Source organism: Felis catus, chromosome C1 (genome assembly GCF_018350175.1).
Source record: "Felis catus isolate Fca126 chromosome C1, F.catus_Fca126_mat1.0, whole genome shotgun sequence".
Classification (NCBI taxonomy): Eukaryota; Metazoa; Chordata; class Mammalia; order Carnivora; family Felidae; genus Felis; species Felis catus.
This window is the reverse complement of record NC_058375.1, coordinates 140,672,326-140,691,902: the sequence shown is the minus strand read 5'-3', so window position 1 is coordinate 140,691,902 and position 19,577 is coordinate 140,672,326. Positions and strand designations below refer to the sequence as shown.

Sequence of the window (19,577 nt, the reverse complement as noted above, 5' to 3'; positions counted from 1 at the left end):
CAAAAAAAGAAAACTGCAGGCCAATACCCCTGATGAATATAGATGCAAAGTCCTCAAGAAAATATTAGCAAACCACATGCAACAATACACTAAAAAGATTATCTTATCAGATTATAAGCATGCAACAATAGCATTTATAAATGTTATTAAATAAATACTTATATTAGGTATACATGAATTAATTAAATTAATTACATTTCTGAAACTCATTAAATTAATTCAATAAATTAAATTCATTTAATTAAATAAATTAATGTAATAAATTAAATTTATTCAATGAATGCAACAACAACATTTACAAATGTTATTAAATAAATCCATATATTAGGCACATATGAATAGGTACTAGACAAGTAGATTGTAACAAAGAAGATGCACTACAGTTTGAACAAGTATTTTGCTTGACTTCTCTGCACTCATCAGTGATACTTGGTGTACAATCAAGAACAAATGTGACATTGATGGAGAGGCAGTGTATTAATGTATGTGTACATGTCCTTCTTTACTAGCACTTAGCTTCTTCGTCTCGAAGAAAACCCTATTGTGTTTTCTTCTTTTTTCAGATCATGAATCATTTAGACCAAAATCTATATCCCAAGTTTTACTTTCAGTTACAAGAATGTGAGCAAAAATCTTCTCTCTCAGTAGGAAAATTATATTTTTGGTTAATTTTTTAAAAAATTAGTAGGATAGGGAGCTATTCTGTCAAGCCCATTAAAAATTGAAGCTTGTGGCTATTTTTGTCACGGAAGAGTAATGACCAGTATAAATTTATCCCACTTGAGAAATGAATAATTTTTTATTTCATTTTATTTCCAATGGAATTTCTGATCCATCAATACATACCTACATATTTCTTAGTTCATATAATTTCTATAATTGAGACAAAATGTCTAAATAGTTTATTTGCAGAATTATCTTTTACTATGGTGGGTTTTGGTACTGTAATATTCTACACCAATAATGCTTTTCAACAGATTGGTCTGTGAAATAAATCATAAATTACATAAAATGGCTCCAAACAAAATAATGCAGTAAACTCATGACAGCTGGCCCTCTGAGTGTTATCAAAACACCAGACTAATGCTATGAGATGTCCAAGGGCAATATAAATCCCATGAGATAGAAAAATTATAAATTACTACAAATAAATATTATCTGTAATGCTTCTTTATTTTGAAAATATATTCGAATATTTCTGCATTCTGATTTTTTTTAGGACTACCTACAAACATGACAAGAATAATTGTTTTTTATTCTGAACACTTTAAAAAGGAGACTAGTAGAACAACACTTATCTGCCTTTCTGTCCAGAGAAAGATAATTTATAACTTATAAATAATTCATGCCATCTTATGGGCAGTTCTTAGAGATTCTTATAAAGAATTGTATATGAGATCTAATTCTTAACTTCAAGGAACTTACAGTGAGGTGGGAAAATGGCCATGTACACATAAAACACATTAAAATATGACAAATAATGAAACTAATAGATAAAATATATCCTTCTGAAGTGTTTTCTTTAAAAACCTGAAATATAGAAAATAAACTCAGACTTGAGTTGAAATATTCAAAATTCACATCATTGTAGATTTCCCACACTTGTGTTTGTTTCAAAACCACCAGATGGCAAAATAGAAAGATTAATCAAAGTGAGCTCCCCAAACAGCAAATTATTTGTTTCCACACATAATTCTTCCCTCCCTCTGTCAGCATTATTCCTGGTGAAAGGATAGGTTTTAGAAAACTGGAGAGAGATACCTTTAGGGAGGCAGAAGCTCTCAGATTTCACACACAGACATAGGAATCTGCTGGAAGTCCATGCTCGTCCATAGTTAAACTGTTCTGATGATTTTTGAAGTAGGTGAAAAATAAGCTCACTCTTCTTGGAACATCTTCAATCTAAAGGAATCATGTAGTGTGGTGGAGTAAGAATTGGATTAAGAGGCAAAAGACAAATTTCTTATTCCTTGAATCTGCACTCATGACTGGTGCTATATGACACATTTATCTTAGTGGTTTGTCAATTAAACTGGAATTAAAATATCTACTGAGAATAGTGGTTATGAATGTTAAGGAAAGATCTGTGAACACAAATACCTCATATAATGCCTAAAACAAAATGTATATTCAATAACTATTAAACAATGTATACTGATCATATGTGGCAAATCATTAATAAATATTTATTCCCTTTGATTCAGAAAGTCTACTTCTGGAATGTTTTCAAAGAATATAATCCTAAAAGCAGAAACAAGTTTATTTATAAAGATGTTCATTGAAGTCCTATATCTATTAACTGAAAAAATTGGAAACAATTACAAGGCCCCCAAAGAGAGAAATTGTAATAAAAACTCTAGTACATTCACTTGATATACAATCTTTAAAAATGATATTTATAAAGTACTTATTATAACATTAATTAAGATTATTAAGCATATATGATAAAGCATATTAAGAAAGAGCAGTATCAAAAGCTGGATATATACAATATGACCATAATAAAATATATGGTCATAATAAAATATATTTAACCAAATAAAAAATATGCATTGAAAAAGGAAAAGAAAAAAAAAACACTGGGTATGAGTGTCCCAAAGCATAGCAAGAATTGTTTCTGTGTGATAAGGCAGGCTATGAATGATTTTTGCTTTTCTTCCATATGTCTGTATTTTCCAAACGCTCTATTCCAATTATTAATTACTTTTATGATGAAAAAAGAAATGTTGTCATTTTACATATGTGTTTTATCTCCCCAACAAACAGACAAATTTCTTGAGGGCAAGAATTTTATCATTTACTCCTTTGAATTATAATATTATTATGTCTAAACCAAGTGCCCACTAAAACTTTTCCAAGGGGACAATGACTGATGGATAGCGTTTACTCTCTCAATTCAAGTCTTTCTAGGACATCAAAAGGGGAAACGTGACTCAATCTGTTTTGCTTCTAAATCACATCCAAAAGATTCCATACAAGCACCAAATTATGAGGCTAAAAACTAGGCTGTGGTAAACTGTTTTGAAAGGGAAATATTAAAAAAAAAAAGAGTCATTTTGCTAAAGCTGTGTGAATAATGTAGCATGTGTAAGATTTGGCACCAACTCATACTCTGATAGCACCAGACTCCTAGGAGAAAACCATTTCTTGTCTTTTCTTCCCTTAAAAGAAGGAATAGAAATAGCATCTCCTTTCACTGAGGAACTAGAAGATAGGTGAAAAAAATGTTGGTTGAGTATATCTACTGAAAACTCTGCCCAGTACCATGGCTGGTAGTAATACATGATCTCTGAGCCTCCTCTACTTGGTCCCATCTGCTAAAATGGCACCATGCCTGACTGCCAGATGGTACACTGGCTTCATAGGGACAGAGGTGCCAAAACGATGGCTTTAGAAGACATTGTTAATACCACCCCCTTGGGCCTCCCACCACAGTAACAATTCACCCCTGTTGGCGCCCCATCACATCGCGCACTGCTTTCCTCATTTCTAGAAACAAGTGGTTCCAAACACTTACTAAGTCATTTCCTTGAGCTGCCTACTGGTTTCTGATCTTACACAAGTTGAAAAAGAATACCAAAGTGGGGGAATGAGAGACTGAAAGTATCCAAACACTTGAAGTTGCCAACACCTACAGCTTGCGCCTGAGGGCCGTTAGGATCATATGATGCGTCAAACTCTATTATGTAAGGGTGGAATGTGTGGGCACTGCTTGCAAAGTTTAACCAGTCTCAGTGAAAAGAGAGCAGCTCTGTTATATGGAAGAACCAGTTTATAAAGTTCACTTATTGTAAAGAAAAAAATGGCTCTAGTGGATTTAAAAAACTGAAACATTTTCTCATGTAGTCAATGGAAGTAAAGAGAATTCCAAAATGGCTGTATTGACAGCTTACGTATTTCTCAAAACTGTCAGGCTACATAAACATGAATGAGCATAGATTCTGTCAATGGATGATTTTCAAAAAATTAAAGACATGTCTTTTATACAAAAGATGTACAACTGATCGCTAACTCATGTATTATATGGCTAGTAGGATAGTAAAGCTGGTTCAGAGAACATTTGAGGAACCAGTTATATAGATATTTAAAAATATGAACATTGGTTGTTTAGGTAAGACTCAAAGCTTGTTCAGTTCCAAAAGGACAATGAGACCATGACCTTTGGGGTGATCTTTTCTGTAGGGAAAAAAGTCTCCAAGTAACATGTAGCTTCACAGTTATACACTCCAAAAGAATCAAATAATTCAAGGGAGGATCTGTTAACAAAATGTGTGAGTATGTCATTGAAAAAGTATGCTGTACTCTCTTTTGTCTTATTTCCAGGTTCAGAGTAAATGTCCTAACTCCTATGGCTTCATTAGGATAGAAATTTTTTGGGAGAAAGGCAATTCTGGAGAATCACAGGAATTTTTCTCAGCTACCAGAGAGATGGGGTGGGTTCTCACTTCTCTGGGTTGTAATCAGTTTATCATTATAGGCAGTTAATCTCTTTTTTCTATGGAACTCTATCCTATGATATCCACAATCACCCAAGAGATCACTTCTATGTCATTCTGAATTCTTTACGAACCGAACTTTAGTGACTTATTCTTACCTCAAATGTTTAGCTATCTTCATCATGCATATTATACAAACCTAGTATAAGCATTTTCTTATGTAATTTGTATAGAAACAAAATAATTCAACATAAAATAAAATAAATATTGGCTGATCGCATTCAGAGCATACATTCCCCTTTTTCTGCCATCTGTTCCACTAACTACTCCATTCTAAGATTAAATGGGTTTAGAAGGGATCTTAAGCCCTGTGGCTGTTACATGGGATTCAGTCCTATCTAAATCTGCCCTCTACATTCTCATATATGTGTGTGTGTGAACATGCACACACATATATATACATACATATATATGTATACACATACATACACAAATATATACACACATATATATGTAAATGTATATAAATATGTATGTAGTCATGTACTTATAGACAGAGCAATTGTAAGATTTTAGCTTTTCATGTTTATATGAGTTCAATCATTACATCATTCCATCAGACACTATTTTCTCAGCTAAGTAATATTCTTTCCGTATTAGACATTGGGCTCGGTGCTAGAGATAAAACTTTGGAAATAAAAGTAGACATTGAGACTCACTCATTGAGTCTAAAGTCTTGTGGGAAAGACACTAAAAAATGAATTCTCTCTCTCTCCCTCTCTCTCTCTCTCTTTCTCTCTCCCTCTCACTCTGCCTCTCTCTCTCCCTATCTAAATATGAAAAGGCAATACAGGTTGCTATGAGAATGCAAATCAGGGAGACCAGAAAAGTTTTCCCTGAGGCAATGATGAGAAAGCTAAGAAAGGAAGAATAAGTAAGATTTATTCAGGATCTTATGGACCATGTTTGAAATAACACTGGAAATTATTAGATAAGGTTTTTATATCAGAAAGCCAGAGGCTTTGCCTTTCATTGTATTCAAGAGGACAGCGATGCCTGTTATCTTTGCTTTCTGTTGTGAGTAATGGAAAACCCAACTCAAACTTGTTTTTAAAAAAGGAAAATTTATTGCCTCATGCTATGGAACAGTAGTTTCAGATATGGTTTATTCCAGGATTCAAATCATCTCTTTTAATTTTCAGGCATTACCTGTTCAGTATTGGCTCCATTATTTAACCTCCATATGGTTGCAAAACAGTAGCAAGGGCAATATTCTTCCATCTTTGAATCCAACAAAAATGACCTATCACTATCATAAGATCTGAGATTCAAATTAGACCAGCTCAGTGCACTTATCAACTCCTGAAATAGTGTCACAAAACACCAGAAAAAAACCCTACAATATTTACGCCCAACCACACCTCTATAATCTTACTATTAATCTTACTTTTTTTTTTAATTTTTTTTAATGTTTATTTATTTTTGAGACAGAGAGAGACAGAGCATGAATGGGGGAGGGTCAGAGAGAGAGGGAGACACAGAATCTGAAACAGGCTCCAGGTTCTGAGCTGTCAGCACAGAGCCCGACGCGGGGCTTGAACTCACGGACCGTGAGATCATGACCTGAGCCGAAGTCGGATGCTTAACCGACTGAGCCACCCAGGCGCCCCTAATCTTACTTTTTATGGCAGCATATTTTTGGATTGCTTCTTCACATGATAATTCTGTAAACTTTTCTACAGACAAAATAGAAAGCTATTTCAGTGTTTTGTTCTAGCATAGTGGATACATTTTTATTATTGATAGACTAGAAATGTATATCATTGTTATATAATTTATTAGTAATATTGTGAGTTTTTTAAAAGAATTATCATCAAATATGTGAAAAACTCCTAAGAGGTTAGGCCCATATCTCTTACAGTCAGCAATTGGTCCTTATTGCCAGTTCCAAAATCCCATCCTGATAGCTTTCTGGGACTGCTTTTGGTATCTCTGTTTTAATCTGGGTTTCTTCAAATACACAGCCTGAGCCAAAGTTTTGAATGTAGACACTTTAGTTGGAAAGTGGCCTCAGAGGGGAAGAATAAGGAAAAGGGCAAGTGAAAAGGAAAGGACAATCTGCCAATTTTACTCGACACCACTGCAAGGAGCCAATCAGACCCTTTGCGAAGCATTATTTGGTAAGTCTCTGAACTGTCCTTTGAGAGAATGAAGGCAAACACATTTACCCTTTGGATTCTATCTTCTACTCATCAAGGGTGACCATTGGACATTAGCATCCTGTTGTATATGCCTGAGTGCCAGATGAATTCCTCCAGGTATCCCATATCACTTTATTGGAGAAGCCCTGGGGCAGGTGATAGGTAGATGCATTGTGTAGGTCCAAGAAAGATTTTGCCATGTTACACCTGTGCAAAGCTGGTCAAAGCAGGTGTGGAACTAGTTGGGGCAGCAATGGCTGGAGCCAAAGTAGGGTTGAAAGGATTTGAAGGGAAACACACAAATCCCACTTCCTTTTGTGGGAAAAACAACAAACAAAAAACAAAAAACGAGACAAACAAACCAAAAAAAAACCCTCTTAGCCTAGAGTTCATAAAATTACCAATTTTTGGAATTTTCAAAGACAGACAATTTACATATGTTTATATTTAAATATATGTCATATTCCAAGAATACTTTTCATCCATAAAAAGCAATCTTATAAAAATAAAACTTTCTTTCCCATATCTATGATGCATTTCTGTATTATTGCTTCTTGTCTCATGTGTGGAAAGTAAAGGCTCTATCTAATACCACATGATACCATCTTAAATCATTAAATAATAAAGCCTTTCAAGAGAAAAAAAAACCCACAAATTCCAAATAGAATTTATCTGGCTATTTCCATGTCTTCCTATAGCAGTATTCCTCTAAAAACCCCAGCTGTCTAAACTGGAAATGTTCATACAATACTCTCAACACTTGTCTTTTGCGTGTCTCTTCTAAATCTTCTAACCATAAAATAAAAGAAAATGTAACCATCCCCACCGGGCTAAGATTTTTCTTAGACCTAAATGGACAATAAATTCTTAGTTGAAGAAGGTGATTTCCTGTCCTTGACTTATTTCTCAGCTGTTATAATCATTTGTAAAACAGATTAAGAAACACCTTTGACATTCTCCCTCGGCTTTGAGATTGCTATGTAGCTATACATCCTTCACACAGAAATTGGATGAATGAATTACTAGCATTTGACAAAAAAAGAAATCCTCACGTGAAAAAAAGCTGGACATAGTTGAAGAGAGATGCAAACTGTAATGTAGTTAGTAAATAATAATGCAAACCACAGTGCAATAGAAATGAAAAGGAGAACAAATAGGTTGGCCTGATGAGATTTCATAGAATTTTTTGGTACTGAACAGCTGGGAAAATTTCCTTGCTCATTCATATCAACTAAAACATTTTCTATTAAGAAAAGCATAAAGAAAATGGAAACTTTCTGCAGAGAGTTCTAACACTTTTATTTGCTATGCAATTTTTTGCTTCACCCGTGTAAAAGCATTAATTATTTACAACACCAGGGAACCAGGTTAATTTACCTAATTTACCTTTGCAAGTTTTTATGTACAAAGTAGGTAGGAAACCAAGCACTTCTTAAAACCATAGATATTTTTCTCAACCTCTCCAGGAATATAAATTGATACTTTTTTTTCAAAAAATCTTTTAATTGCACAAGTAATTCATGCTAATTTGTAAAATTAGGAAAGGCAAATGAGAAAAAAATACTATTTGTGTATAACCTTAACACCCAGAGAGAATCATTCAACATTTTGATAGTCTGCCAAATAGCTTTAATGCCTCTATAGGCACATAAAACACACACACACATGAAAATCTCCAAATAGATCATATTGTCGCTGCTGTTCTATATTTTACTTATATACTCCAAAAATCCTTCTGTAAACAACCTATACATTTATTATGTTTCTGTTATCCATATCTATGTATATCTATATCTACAGACATATATGTCCCAACATATGTGTGTACACTCTTTTCAAATTTATAAGTTAAAAACTAGAAATCTACACTAACATTTCCTCAAAAATGGTGACCTCACATTCTGAAGTAGAAATGATACATTCTCATTTTTTAAAATTTATTCCAAATAAAACTGAAAAGGACTAATATAAAAAAATTAAATTCCATGAACTGAAAACAAGCATTGTTAACTTTGAAGATCAAACCAAACATTTTCCTTAGGAGTATATTCAGAAGAAAGAGAAATGGATACGCATATATAAAGAAATAATTTTTAAATGAGGTAAGATAAACGTTATTTTAAATACATGCATTATCCTTAATTTTCTTAGAATTTAAAAGCAAAAATGGAGCAAGTGGCATTGAAGGAAATGTTCACATTCTGATAAATGTTTTTTCATTGCTAAGGATATTGGTTCCTAAAATATTTCTAAAGTTAAAAAAAGTATGTATATGACAACATTAAATAATTGGAATTATTCATAGTTTTATATGTTCCAACCTTAAACATTATTTTATCCTGATAAAAATATTAGCACATTTCCACGTTCCCCCAATTCCATTCCCCTATCTCTCCACTTTTGTTTGCTATTTCTACAAGATTTGTATTCTGTTCTCTTGCCATAATTCCTAGTTATTGATTCTTAAATGTATTTTTAAGTAAATTCTGTGCTCGCCAACTGTAGAAGAAACTATAATGGCATCAAATATTTCATTGCTGTGCCTCCATTTCCCAGCCTCCTTGCAGGGGGCTGTTGACTATTTCTGTCCAAGAACTCTGAGCAAAGTGACACATGTCAATCCTGGGCTGAGGCAATGACAAGACTATGTTCAATTCCTTTCTCTTGTCTCACACCTTAACAACTGCTTAGGATGCATGTTCCAGATGGTACAGCTCAGAGCTGATGCAGCTTCTGTCAGCTCCCTATCTACAGATGAAGCTCATGCTGACCTTCAAAGACATATTACATGGGAAAAAATAAGCCTTGTTTGGTTAAGCCCCTGACATGTAGATATTGTTTATCACAACAGCAAACCTAATACAGGAATACATTAATTATTCAACATTAGTACAATACCAGTCTTTAAACCACATCTTTTCAAATTCTTGATTTTAATGTATCTCTTGATAAGTTGAATTTTATCATCTTCTCATTTTTTTCAAGAGATCTTCACAGTTGTCTTAATTCCTGATTGCAGCCATGCTTGAGAATGTCTTCCTGTTGCCTTTATAAAATTAGTTGAGGTATGAATTTACTGGGTCATGCTTTCTCCCATAATTTTTAGACACCGGTACCTATCTTGTGGCTGAGAATGTGGCTGTGTAAGAAGTCTGAGGATGACCCCATTTCTTCCTTGTACATTATTTCCCTTTACTGCTTGGATTCCTATACAGCTTTTTAAAAAAAAATCATTAAGTTCAGGAATTCACAATGAATACTTTTTGGATGGCAGGCTTAGCCTTTAATATTTACAGATTCCTCTCTATTATTATTTCAGTAGAGTTTTCTTATACTATAACTTGGATTATTTTTTTCTCTCCCATTACTTTTGTCTTCATCTTCAGGATCTCATGTGTTACTATGTCCATGGTGTTTTTAGTCATGTTGATTCTATTTTTGTTACTTTAAGTGTGACTTTAATATCAGAACTGTTTTTATCTTGTATGCTTCAATTGTATCTCATTCCATTCCATTGTATTTCATTTCTTTGCTAAGTCCTACCAATTTTTCATATTTTTCTGTTGTTGTATAATCTCTTGCCAGAAACTTTTAACCTGCTGTTAAAGTTCCCTTCTAAAAAGTAATGAGAAAAAGTGATACAATACATTAGTATCTATATAGATATATGTACATGGTGGGATACCATTCAGTCATTTAAAAAAGAAGGAAATCCTGGGACACCTGGGTGGCTCAGTTGATTAAGCGTCAGACTTTGGCTCAGGTCATGATTTCACAGTCTGCAAGTTCAAGACTCACATCAGGCTCTGTGCTAACAGCTCAGAACCTGGAGCCTACTTCGGATTCTGTGTCTCCTTCTCTCTCTGCCCCTCCTTTGCTTATGCTCTCTCTCTCAAAAAAAAACATTAAAAAATTAAAAAATAAAAAAGAAGGAAATCCTATCATTTGTAGCAAAATGAATAGACTTGAGGATATTATAGTAAGTGAAATGTGTCAGAGAAAGACAAATACTGTATGATCTCTTGCATACATGTGAAATATTTTTTTTAATTTTTTTTTCAACGTTTATTTATTTTTGGGACAGAGAGAGACAGAGCATGAACGGGGGAGGGGCAGAGAGAGAGGGAGACACAGAATCGGAAACAGGCTCCAGGCTCTGAGCCATCAGCCCAGAGCCTGACGCGGGGCTCGAACTCACGGACCGCGAGATCGTGACCTGGCTGAAGTAGGACGCTTAACCGACTGCGCCACCCAGGCGCCCCCATGTGAAATATTTTTAAAAACTCATAGAAAAAAAGATCAGATTTATGGTTACCACAGGTGGGGGCGAGAGGGTATTTGGATGAAAGTGGTGAAAAGGTATAAATTTCATTATAAGATAAATAAGTACTAGGGATGTCATGTACAACATGATGACTATTTAGCTAACATGCCATATAATATATTTCAAAGTTACCAAGAGAGTAATCCTGAGTTCTCATCACCAGGAAAAACTAAAAAAAAAAAAATCTGTATGAGATGACAGATTTGAACTAACTTGTGTCAATCATTTCACAGCATATGTACATCAAGTCATTATGCTATACACGTTAAGCTTATACAGTGCTCTGGGTCAAATATATCTCAATAAAAGTGAAAGAGGAAAAGGAGTTAGTTTTGATAAAGTGATGAATTGAGAATATTAACAATGTATCAGTTTTACTCACTTTTTAAATGTGAAGGCATCAATGAAAATGTATTATCCTGTTGAGGTTAGTGTTTAATAAACACATATTTTAAGGCAAATGTCCCACAGAGATTGTTACCATGTTCCCCCAAACATAATCATTAATCACTAAAAACAAAGAAAAAAAGCAATTATGTTGCCTATAATTTGTTTGAGAAAAGTGAGACTCCTCTATTTGAACCCTTCTTTTTCTTTGAGAAACTCCTCTATTCTTGTCATATGTGTTTGCATTACCATTTATTTATGATTACTTTACTTCCAAAAAAATATTTACTTCATTTCCTGTGGTTTCCTTAAAGGAAGCAGGGTTAGCAATAAAAATTGTTTATTAATGAATATCTACTGCAGCTGCTCGTCTCTTGCCATCAGGCAGAATGAACTGGGTTTCTACAGGGACATTTTCTTCAATGCCTGTTCTTGACCCTAAATTTTGTCATTCGATTCTATGCTTTTGGTTGTTGTGACTACTTCTTTCAGGAAAGCATGAGGCCCAATCTAAGACCTTAAAAGTATGGATCAATTCTTAGCATTCTTGCCAGTTTTGGTCTCTGTAGTGTCACTGATCAGATATGATATAAAATTTATGATTTATGATTTGGTCATTTTCTTGTTTCATTGAAGACTGAACTACTGTTTTTATTTCTAGGTTTTTTTTTTCTTTGTTTCTTTGTTCTGTTCTAGTTGTTCTTAGATGAGGGAAAAAAGTTGTGGACAGACAGCGGGATATTCACCAGTCCATTTCTTCTCCTTACTAAGAGGAGAGCTAGATGAAAATTTGCACATTTCCTTGCATTTAAGAGTGGTCATGTGAGAGAGTTCTAGAAAGTAAGATGTAAAAGAAAAGAGGGTCACCACTTTCCCGGACTGGCCTGGAAAACCTCCCATATCTTCCTCCTCCTCTTCTGCAGCAATGTGGAAATTGTTTTGAAAACATTAGAGCCCAAAGATGGAAGGAAACGGTCCCTGTATCACTCCTTGTAGGGAAGACACCCACCCATCAGAAATATCCATTTTGTTTATGTGACTGAGGCACATTTCTATTTTGTTAAGCCACTGAGGCATAGAGATTTATGCAGCAGCTAGCATTGCCTTTAAACATAGGACTACAGTAAACTGAGGAAGAAAAAAAAAACCCTTAAAGTTATTCTTAAGAACTGGACTTATGAAGAAGATGGCAGGGAGATCCAAAGTTCTTCTCATCCCATGGATACAGGCATATAACACCTCATCAGTGTACACACACACACACACACACACACACACACACACACACACCAGAAAAGGACCCAAAGATTGGCAGAATAGACTCACCACGGCTAAATGTAGAGAGGAGGCCACATGGAAAAAGATATGAGTCTGGAACTAAACAGACCCATGGGACTATCTTCAGGAGACAGGGATGTCATGGGCACAGAGAAGGTAGAGAAAAAGACCCTTGCACAAAGCAGCCCATGCACAAAGAACCTGTACAAGGAACATGAATACCCATAACATTTGGCTTTGAAAACCAGAGGGGCCAAAGTTCACAAGTTCTTACCATCAGCATAGTTTATAACCTGGAATTTTAAAAATTAGCCTACTTGGCTCTGGAATAGCCAGGAGGGTGAGAGGAAACTGAGTCCCCACCCATAAAGAGACAGCACAACAAACAGCCCCACAGAGATACAGAAACAACATTTTGAAAAAAGTCTGGGGTATACTAGAGGGAGACTTGTTTACTCATCTCAGAGCATATGCTGGAGGGGCAGGGGCCTTAGCAGGCTTCTCTATAAGCAAAGGAGCTGGAAGATGGCATTGCCTTCCCCTATCCCCCAGCCTAGGCACAGCACACAGATACCTGTGAGAACCAGTGCAGTGTCAGCACTCACCACCTAGCTTGGTAGAGTGCACCCTGCCTCTTCTCACCATTCTCCTATGGTCCTGCCCCCTCCAAATGCCCTTGGCCAGAGCCCATCCAAAGTGGTGCTACAAGTGTGGCAGTGTGCAAGCTGACAGTAGCCAGCACCACTACAAAATGACAGAAGTCACTTTGTAGTGGGGGAAGATAACCACACAAACTATTCTGATTCTGTCCCCAGCAATGGGCTGGGGGAAGATATTGGGTCTGACTGCAGGCTCTGTCCACCAATGAAAGCTTCTCAAGGGACAAAACAGGGAAAGCACCCTGAAGTTTGGTGCTACTGCATCCCTGGCAAATATCTGCTCTGACCCAACTCAAGCCCAAGTCAGCCCCAGACTGGCCCACTAATAACAAAGGGACTAAACCCTGCCCACAACAGGCAAAGAGAGCCATTGCAGATTACTGGACTGAAGGGAAATGTGGCTTAGCCACAACAGTAGGGTTCATACAACACATATGGGAGACACCCCGTAGTGCCAGGTTCAGGTGAACAGGGGACAGGGAACTATAGGACCTCTTCTTCATAAGGACACTACTTTCAGGAGCAAGAGACATAGCTGACTTTCTTATCACATAGAAACAGATACAGAGAGGTAAACAAAATAAGGAGACAGAGGAATATATCCCAAGTGAAAGAACAGGACAAAATCAAGCAAGATAGCTAAATGAAATGCAGATAAGTAACATGTCTAACTGAGAATTTAAAGTAATGGTCATAAAGATACTCATGACTTGAGAAAAGAGTGGAGTTGAGGCCCTCAGTGAGACCCTCAATAAGGAGATGGAAAACAAAAAAGAACCAGATATGTAGAACTCAATAGTTGAAATTAATAATATACTAGATGACATAAAGAATAGACTAGAGAAAACAGAAGAATGAATCAGCATTCTGGATGGCAGAGTAATGGAAAACAATAAAGCCAAACAGGAGAGAGAAAAAAATAAGGATGAATAAAGATAGACTTAGGGAATGCAGTGATTCCATTAACAGTAGTAACATTTGCACTATAGGGATCCCAGAAGGAGAAGAAAGAGAAAAGAGGGAAGAAAATTTACTTGAAGAAATAATAGTTGAAAACTTCCTGAAGCTGGGGAAGGAAATCCAGAAGGCACAGAGAGTCTCCAATAAAATCAACCCAAGGAGGTCCATACCAAGACAAACAGTAATTAAAATGGCAAAAAGTAGTGATAAAGAGAGAATTTTAAAAGCAGTAACAGAAAAGTCACATACAAAGGAAACCCCATAAAGCTATCAGCTGACTTTTCAACAGAAACATTGCAGGCCAGAATACAGTGGCATGATATACTCAAAGTGCTAAAAGCAAAAAACCCTGCAACCAAGAATACTCTATCCAGCAAAGCTGTCATTCAGAAAAGAAGGAGAGATAGTCTCCCAGACAAACAAAAGTTAAAGGAATTAATTACCACTAAACAAGCCCTACAAGAAATGTCAATGGGGTTTTTTTGAGTATAAAGGAGAGATCTCAAGTAAGAGTAAGAAGGTAGGAAGCACAATAAAGTATATATATGGGGAGTCTGGGTGGCTCAGTTGGTTAAGCATCCGACTTTGGCTCAGGTCATGATCTCACAGTTCCTGAGTTTGAGCCCTGCATCAGGCTCTGTGCTGACAGCTCGGAGCCTGGAACCTGCTTTGGATTCTATGTCTCCCTCTCTCTCTCTGCCTACCCCCCACTCATACTATGTCTTTCTCTCTCTCTCTCTCAAAAATAAACATTAAAAAAAAGTATATATATAAAAGCAAGTCAAGGGATTCACAAAATAAAAGGATATAAATTATGACACCATATACCTAAAATGTGTGGGTGTGGGGAGAGGAGTAAAGAATGGGTTCAAACTTAAGTGACCATCAACTTAATATAGACTGCTATATGCATAAGATGTCATATATAAATCTAATGGTAACCACAAACCAAAAATTGGTAATAGACATGCAAAGAATAAAGAGAAAAGAATCCAAGTTTATCACTAAAGTGAGCCAGAAAACCATGAGAGAAGAAACCAAGAGAAAAAATGAACAGAGAACTACCAAAACAAACAGAAAACAAGTAACAAAATGGCAATAAGTACATACCTATTAATTACTTGAATGTAAATGTACTAAACACTTCAATCAGAAGACATATGATGATAAAATGGATAAACAAACTAGATCCATTTATATGCTGCCCACAAGAGACTCATTTCAGACCTAAAGAGAAATGCAGTTTGAAAGTGAAGGGATGGTAAAGCATTTATCATATAAATGGAAGTGAAAAGAAAGCCAGGGTAGCAATATTTATAATGAACAAGACAGACTTTAAAACAAAGACTGTAATAAGAAACAAAGAAGTACACAATATAATCATAAAGGAGACAATCCAACAATAAGATATAACAATTTAAAATATTTGTGCACCCAACATGGAGACACCCAAATACATAAAGCAGCTAATAACAAACATAGAAGAAGTAATCAATAGTAATAAAATATTAGTAGAGTATTTTAACAACCTACTTACACCAATGGGTAAATCATCCAAACAGAAAGTCATCAAGGACACAGTGGCTTTAAATGACACATTGGACCAGATTGACCTAAGAGATATATTCAGAACGTTCCATCCTCAGAGAACAAAATGCACATTCTTTTAAAGTGCACGTGGAACATTCTCCAGAATAGATCATATAGTGTGCCACAAAACAAGTCTCAGCAAATTCAAAAGATTGAAATTATCCCATGTAATTTTTCTGATCACAAAGCTATGAAACTAGAAATCAACCACAAGGAAATATCTGGAAAGAACACAAATACATGAAGGTTAAATAACTTGTTACTAAACAATGAATGAATCAACCAAGAAATCAAAGAAGAAATTAAAAAATACATGGAGACAAATGAAAATGAAAACCCAATGCTCCAAAATCTTTGGAATGCAACAAGGTATTCTAAGAAGGAAGTTTATAGCCATATAAGCCTACTTCAAGAAGCAAGAAAAATCTCAAATAAACAACCCAACCTTACACCTAAAGGAGGAAAAAACAAAACAAACAAAACCCCAAACCAGCACAAATAAGAAAATAATAAAGATTAGAGCAGAAATAAATGAAATAGAAACTCAAAAAGCAATAGAACAGATCAATTAAACCAGGAGCTAGTTCTTTGAAAAGATCAACACAATTGAAAAAACTTTAGCCAGACCTATGAAAAAAATAAATAAATAAAAATAATAAAAAAATAAAACAAAATAATAGAGAGACAGAGAATTCAAATAGACAATATCAGAAATGAAAGAGAAGAAATAAAACCAACACCACAGAAATACAAAGGATTAAGAGAATATGGTGAAAAATTATATGCCAACAAACTGTACAACTTAGAAAAAATGGATCAATTTCTAGAAACATAACCTGCCAAAACTGAATCCAGAAGAAATAGAAAATTTGAACAGACTGATTATGAGCAATGAAACTTAATCATCAATCAAAAAACGCTCAACAAACAAAAGTCCAGAACCAGACGCTTTCCCAGGCGAATTCTACCAAACATTTCAAGAAGAGTTAATACCTATTCTTCTCAAACTATTCAAAAACCAGATGAGGAAGTGAAGCTTCCAAATTCATTTTATGAGGCCAGCATTATCCTGATACCCAAACCAGCTAAAGACACAACAACAATAACAAAAAAAAACAAACCAAAACCAAAAACAAAACAAAACAACAGCAACAACAAAAAAATAAAAATAAGAGAAAACTACAGGCCAGTATGTCTGATGAACATAGATGCAAGAATCCTCAACAAAATATTAGCAAACCAAATCCAACAATACATTTTAAAAAATCATTCAGTATCATCTAGTGGGATTTATTACTGGTATTCAAGCATGGTTCAATATTCATAAATCTGTCAACATGATACATTACATCAACAAGAGAAAGAAGAAAAACCATTATCATTTCAATATAATGCAGAAAAAGCATTTGACAAAGCCTAAGATCCTTTCATGATAAAAACTCTCAACAAAGTAGGTTTTGAGGGAACATACCTCAACATAATATAGACCATATATGAAAAACGCACAGCTAATATATACTCAATGGTGAAAAACTAAGCACCTTTCCCCTAAGATCAAGAACATGACAAGGAAGTCCACTCTCACCACTTTTCATTCAACATTGCACTGGAAGTCCTACCCACAGAAATCAGACAACAGAAAGGAACAAAAGACATAAAAATTGGTAAGGAATAAGTAAAAGTTTCACTATTTGCAGTTAACATGATACTGTATATAGAAAACCCTAAGACTCCACAAAAAAAACCTACTAGAACTGATAAGTTCAGTAAGGTCACAGGGTGTAGAATCAATATAGAGAAACTCCTTGTATTTCCATAAGCTAATAATGAAAGAAAAATTAAGAAAAATATCTCATTTATAATTGCACCCAAAATAATAAAATACCTAGGAATAAACTTCACCAAGGAGATAAGAGACCTGCACTCTGAGAACTATAAAACACTGATGAAAGAAATTGAAGACAGCACAAATGAAAAGATATTCCATACTCATGGATTGGAAGAACAAATACATTCAAAATGTCTATACTACCCAAAGCGATCTACAGATTCAATGCAATTACTATCAAAATACCAACAGCATTCTTCAAGAAACAAGAATAATTCTAAAATTTGTATGGAACCATGGAAGACCCTGAATACCCAAAGCAATCTTGAAGAAGAACAAAACTGGAAGTATCACAATCTCAGATTTCAAGATATACTACAATGCTGTAGCAATCAAAACACTATGGTCCTGGCACAAATACAGACACAGAGATCTACAGAACAGAATAGAAGCCCAGAAATAAATCCACAATTATATTGTCAATTAATCTTTGACAAAGGAGGCAAGAATATGTAATAGGAAAAAAAAAAGTCTCTTCAACAAATGCTGTTGGGAAAACTTGACAGCTACATGCAAGAGAAGGAAACTGGACCACTTTCTTACACCATACACAAAAATAAACTCAAAATGGATTAAGGACAAACATGAGACTGAAATCATAAAACTCCTATAAAAGAGCACAGGCAGTAATGTATCTGATAGTGGCCATAGCAACATTTTAACATTGTTCTAGATATGTCCAAAATAAACTGTTGGGACTACATCTAAATAAAAGGCTTCTACACGGCAAAGGAAACAATCAACAAACGAAAAGACAACCTACTGACTGGGAGAAGATATTCATAAATGGCATAACTGATAAAGAGTTAGTGTCCAAAATACATAATAAACTTATACAACTCAATGCCAATAAATAAATAAATAAATAAATAAATAAATAAATAAATAAATAAATTTAAAGTTTATTTATTTATTTTGAGAGGGAGAGCCCAAGTAGGGGAGAGATAGAGAGAGAAGGACAGAAAGAGAAGCCTAAGCAGCCTCCATGCTATCAGCACAGAACTGTGAGATCATGACCTGAGCCAAAACAAAGAGTTGAGTGCTTAATCAGCTGAGCCACTCACGTGCCCCATAAATAATTCAATTTAAAAATGGGCAGAAGAGGGGCATCTGGATTCTCTCTGCCTCTCTCTCTGCCCCTCTCTGCCACTCTCTCTCTAAAAAAACAAAAACAAAAACAAAAACAAACAACAAACAACAAAAAAAACAAAGGGTAGAAGCCATGAACAGACATTTCTCCAAACAGGACATACAAATGGCCAATAGATGCATGAAAAGATTCTCTATGTCACTCATCATCAGGGAAATGCAAATCAAAACCACAATGAGATACAACCTCATGCCTGTTAGAATGACTAAAACTAAGAGCACAAGAAACAACAAATGTTGACAAGGATGTAGGGAAAAAGAAACTCTAGTGCACTCCTGGTGGGAATGCAAACTGGTAGTCACAGGCAAAACATGGAGGTCACTCACAAAATTACAAATAAAACTACTCTATAATTCAGCAATTGCACTACCAGGTATTTACTCAAAGAATACAAAAACACTAATTTGAAAGATATATGTACCCATACGTTTATTGCAGCATTATTTACAATAGCCAAATAATGGAAGCAGCCCAAGTCCATTGATAGATGAATGAACAAAGATGTGGGGTGTGTGTGTGTGTGTGTGTGTGTGTGTGTGTGTGTGCGCGTGTATGCATGTATACATGCATACACACACACACACACACACACACACACACATAATGGAATATTATTCAGCCATAAAAATGAATGAAATCTTGCCATTTGCAACAACATGGATGGAGTTAGAGGGTATAATGCTAAGCAAAATAAGTCAGCCAGA

The 19,577-nt window shown here is 35.1% G+C and overlaps 1 long non-coding RNA gene across 1 annotated transcript in view; it reads right to left on the bottom strand.

The window, feature by feature from the left end:
- Positions 1-340: 340 nt before the first annotated feature.
- The window catches only part of LOC123379146, a 326,735-nt gene continuing 307,498 nt past the window's right edge, over positions 341-19,577 (bottom strand). Inside the window, exon 6 of the long non-coding RNA XR_006583198.1 lies at positions 341-1,902. This is a non-coding gene — a long non-coding RNA (uncharacterized LOC123379146). The remainder of the gene's footprint in view (positions 1,903-19,577) is intronic.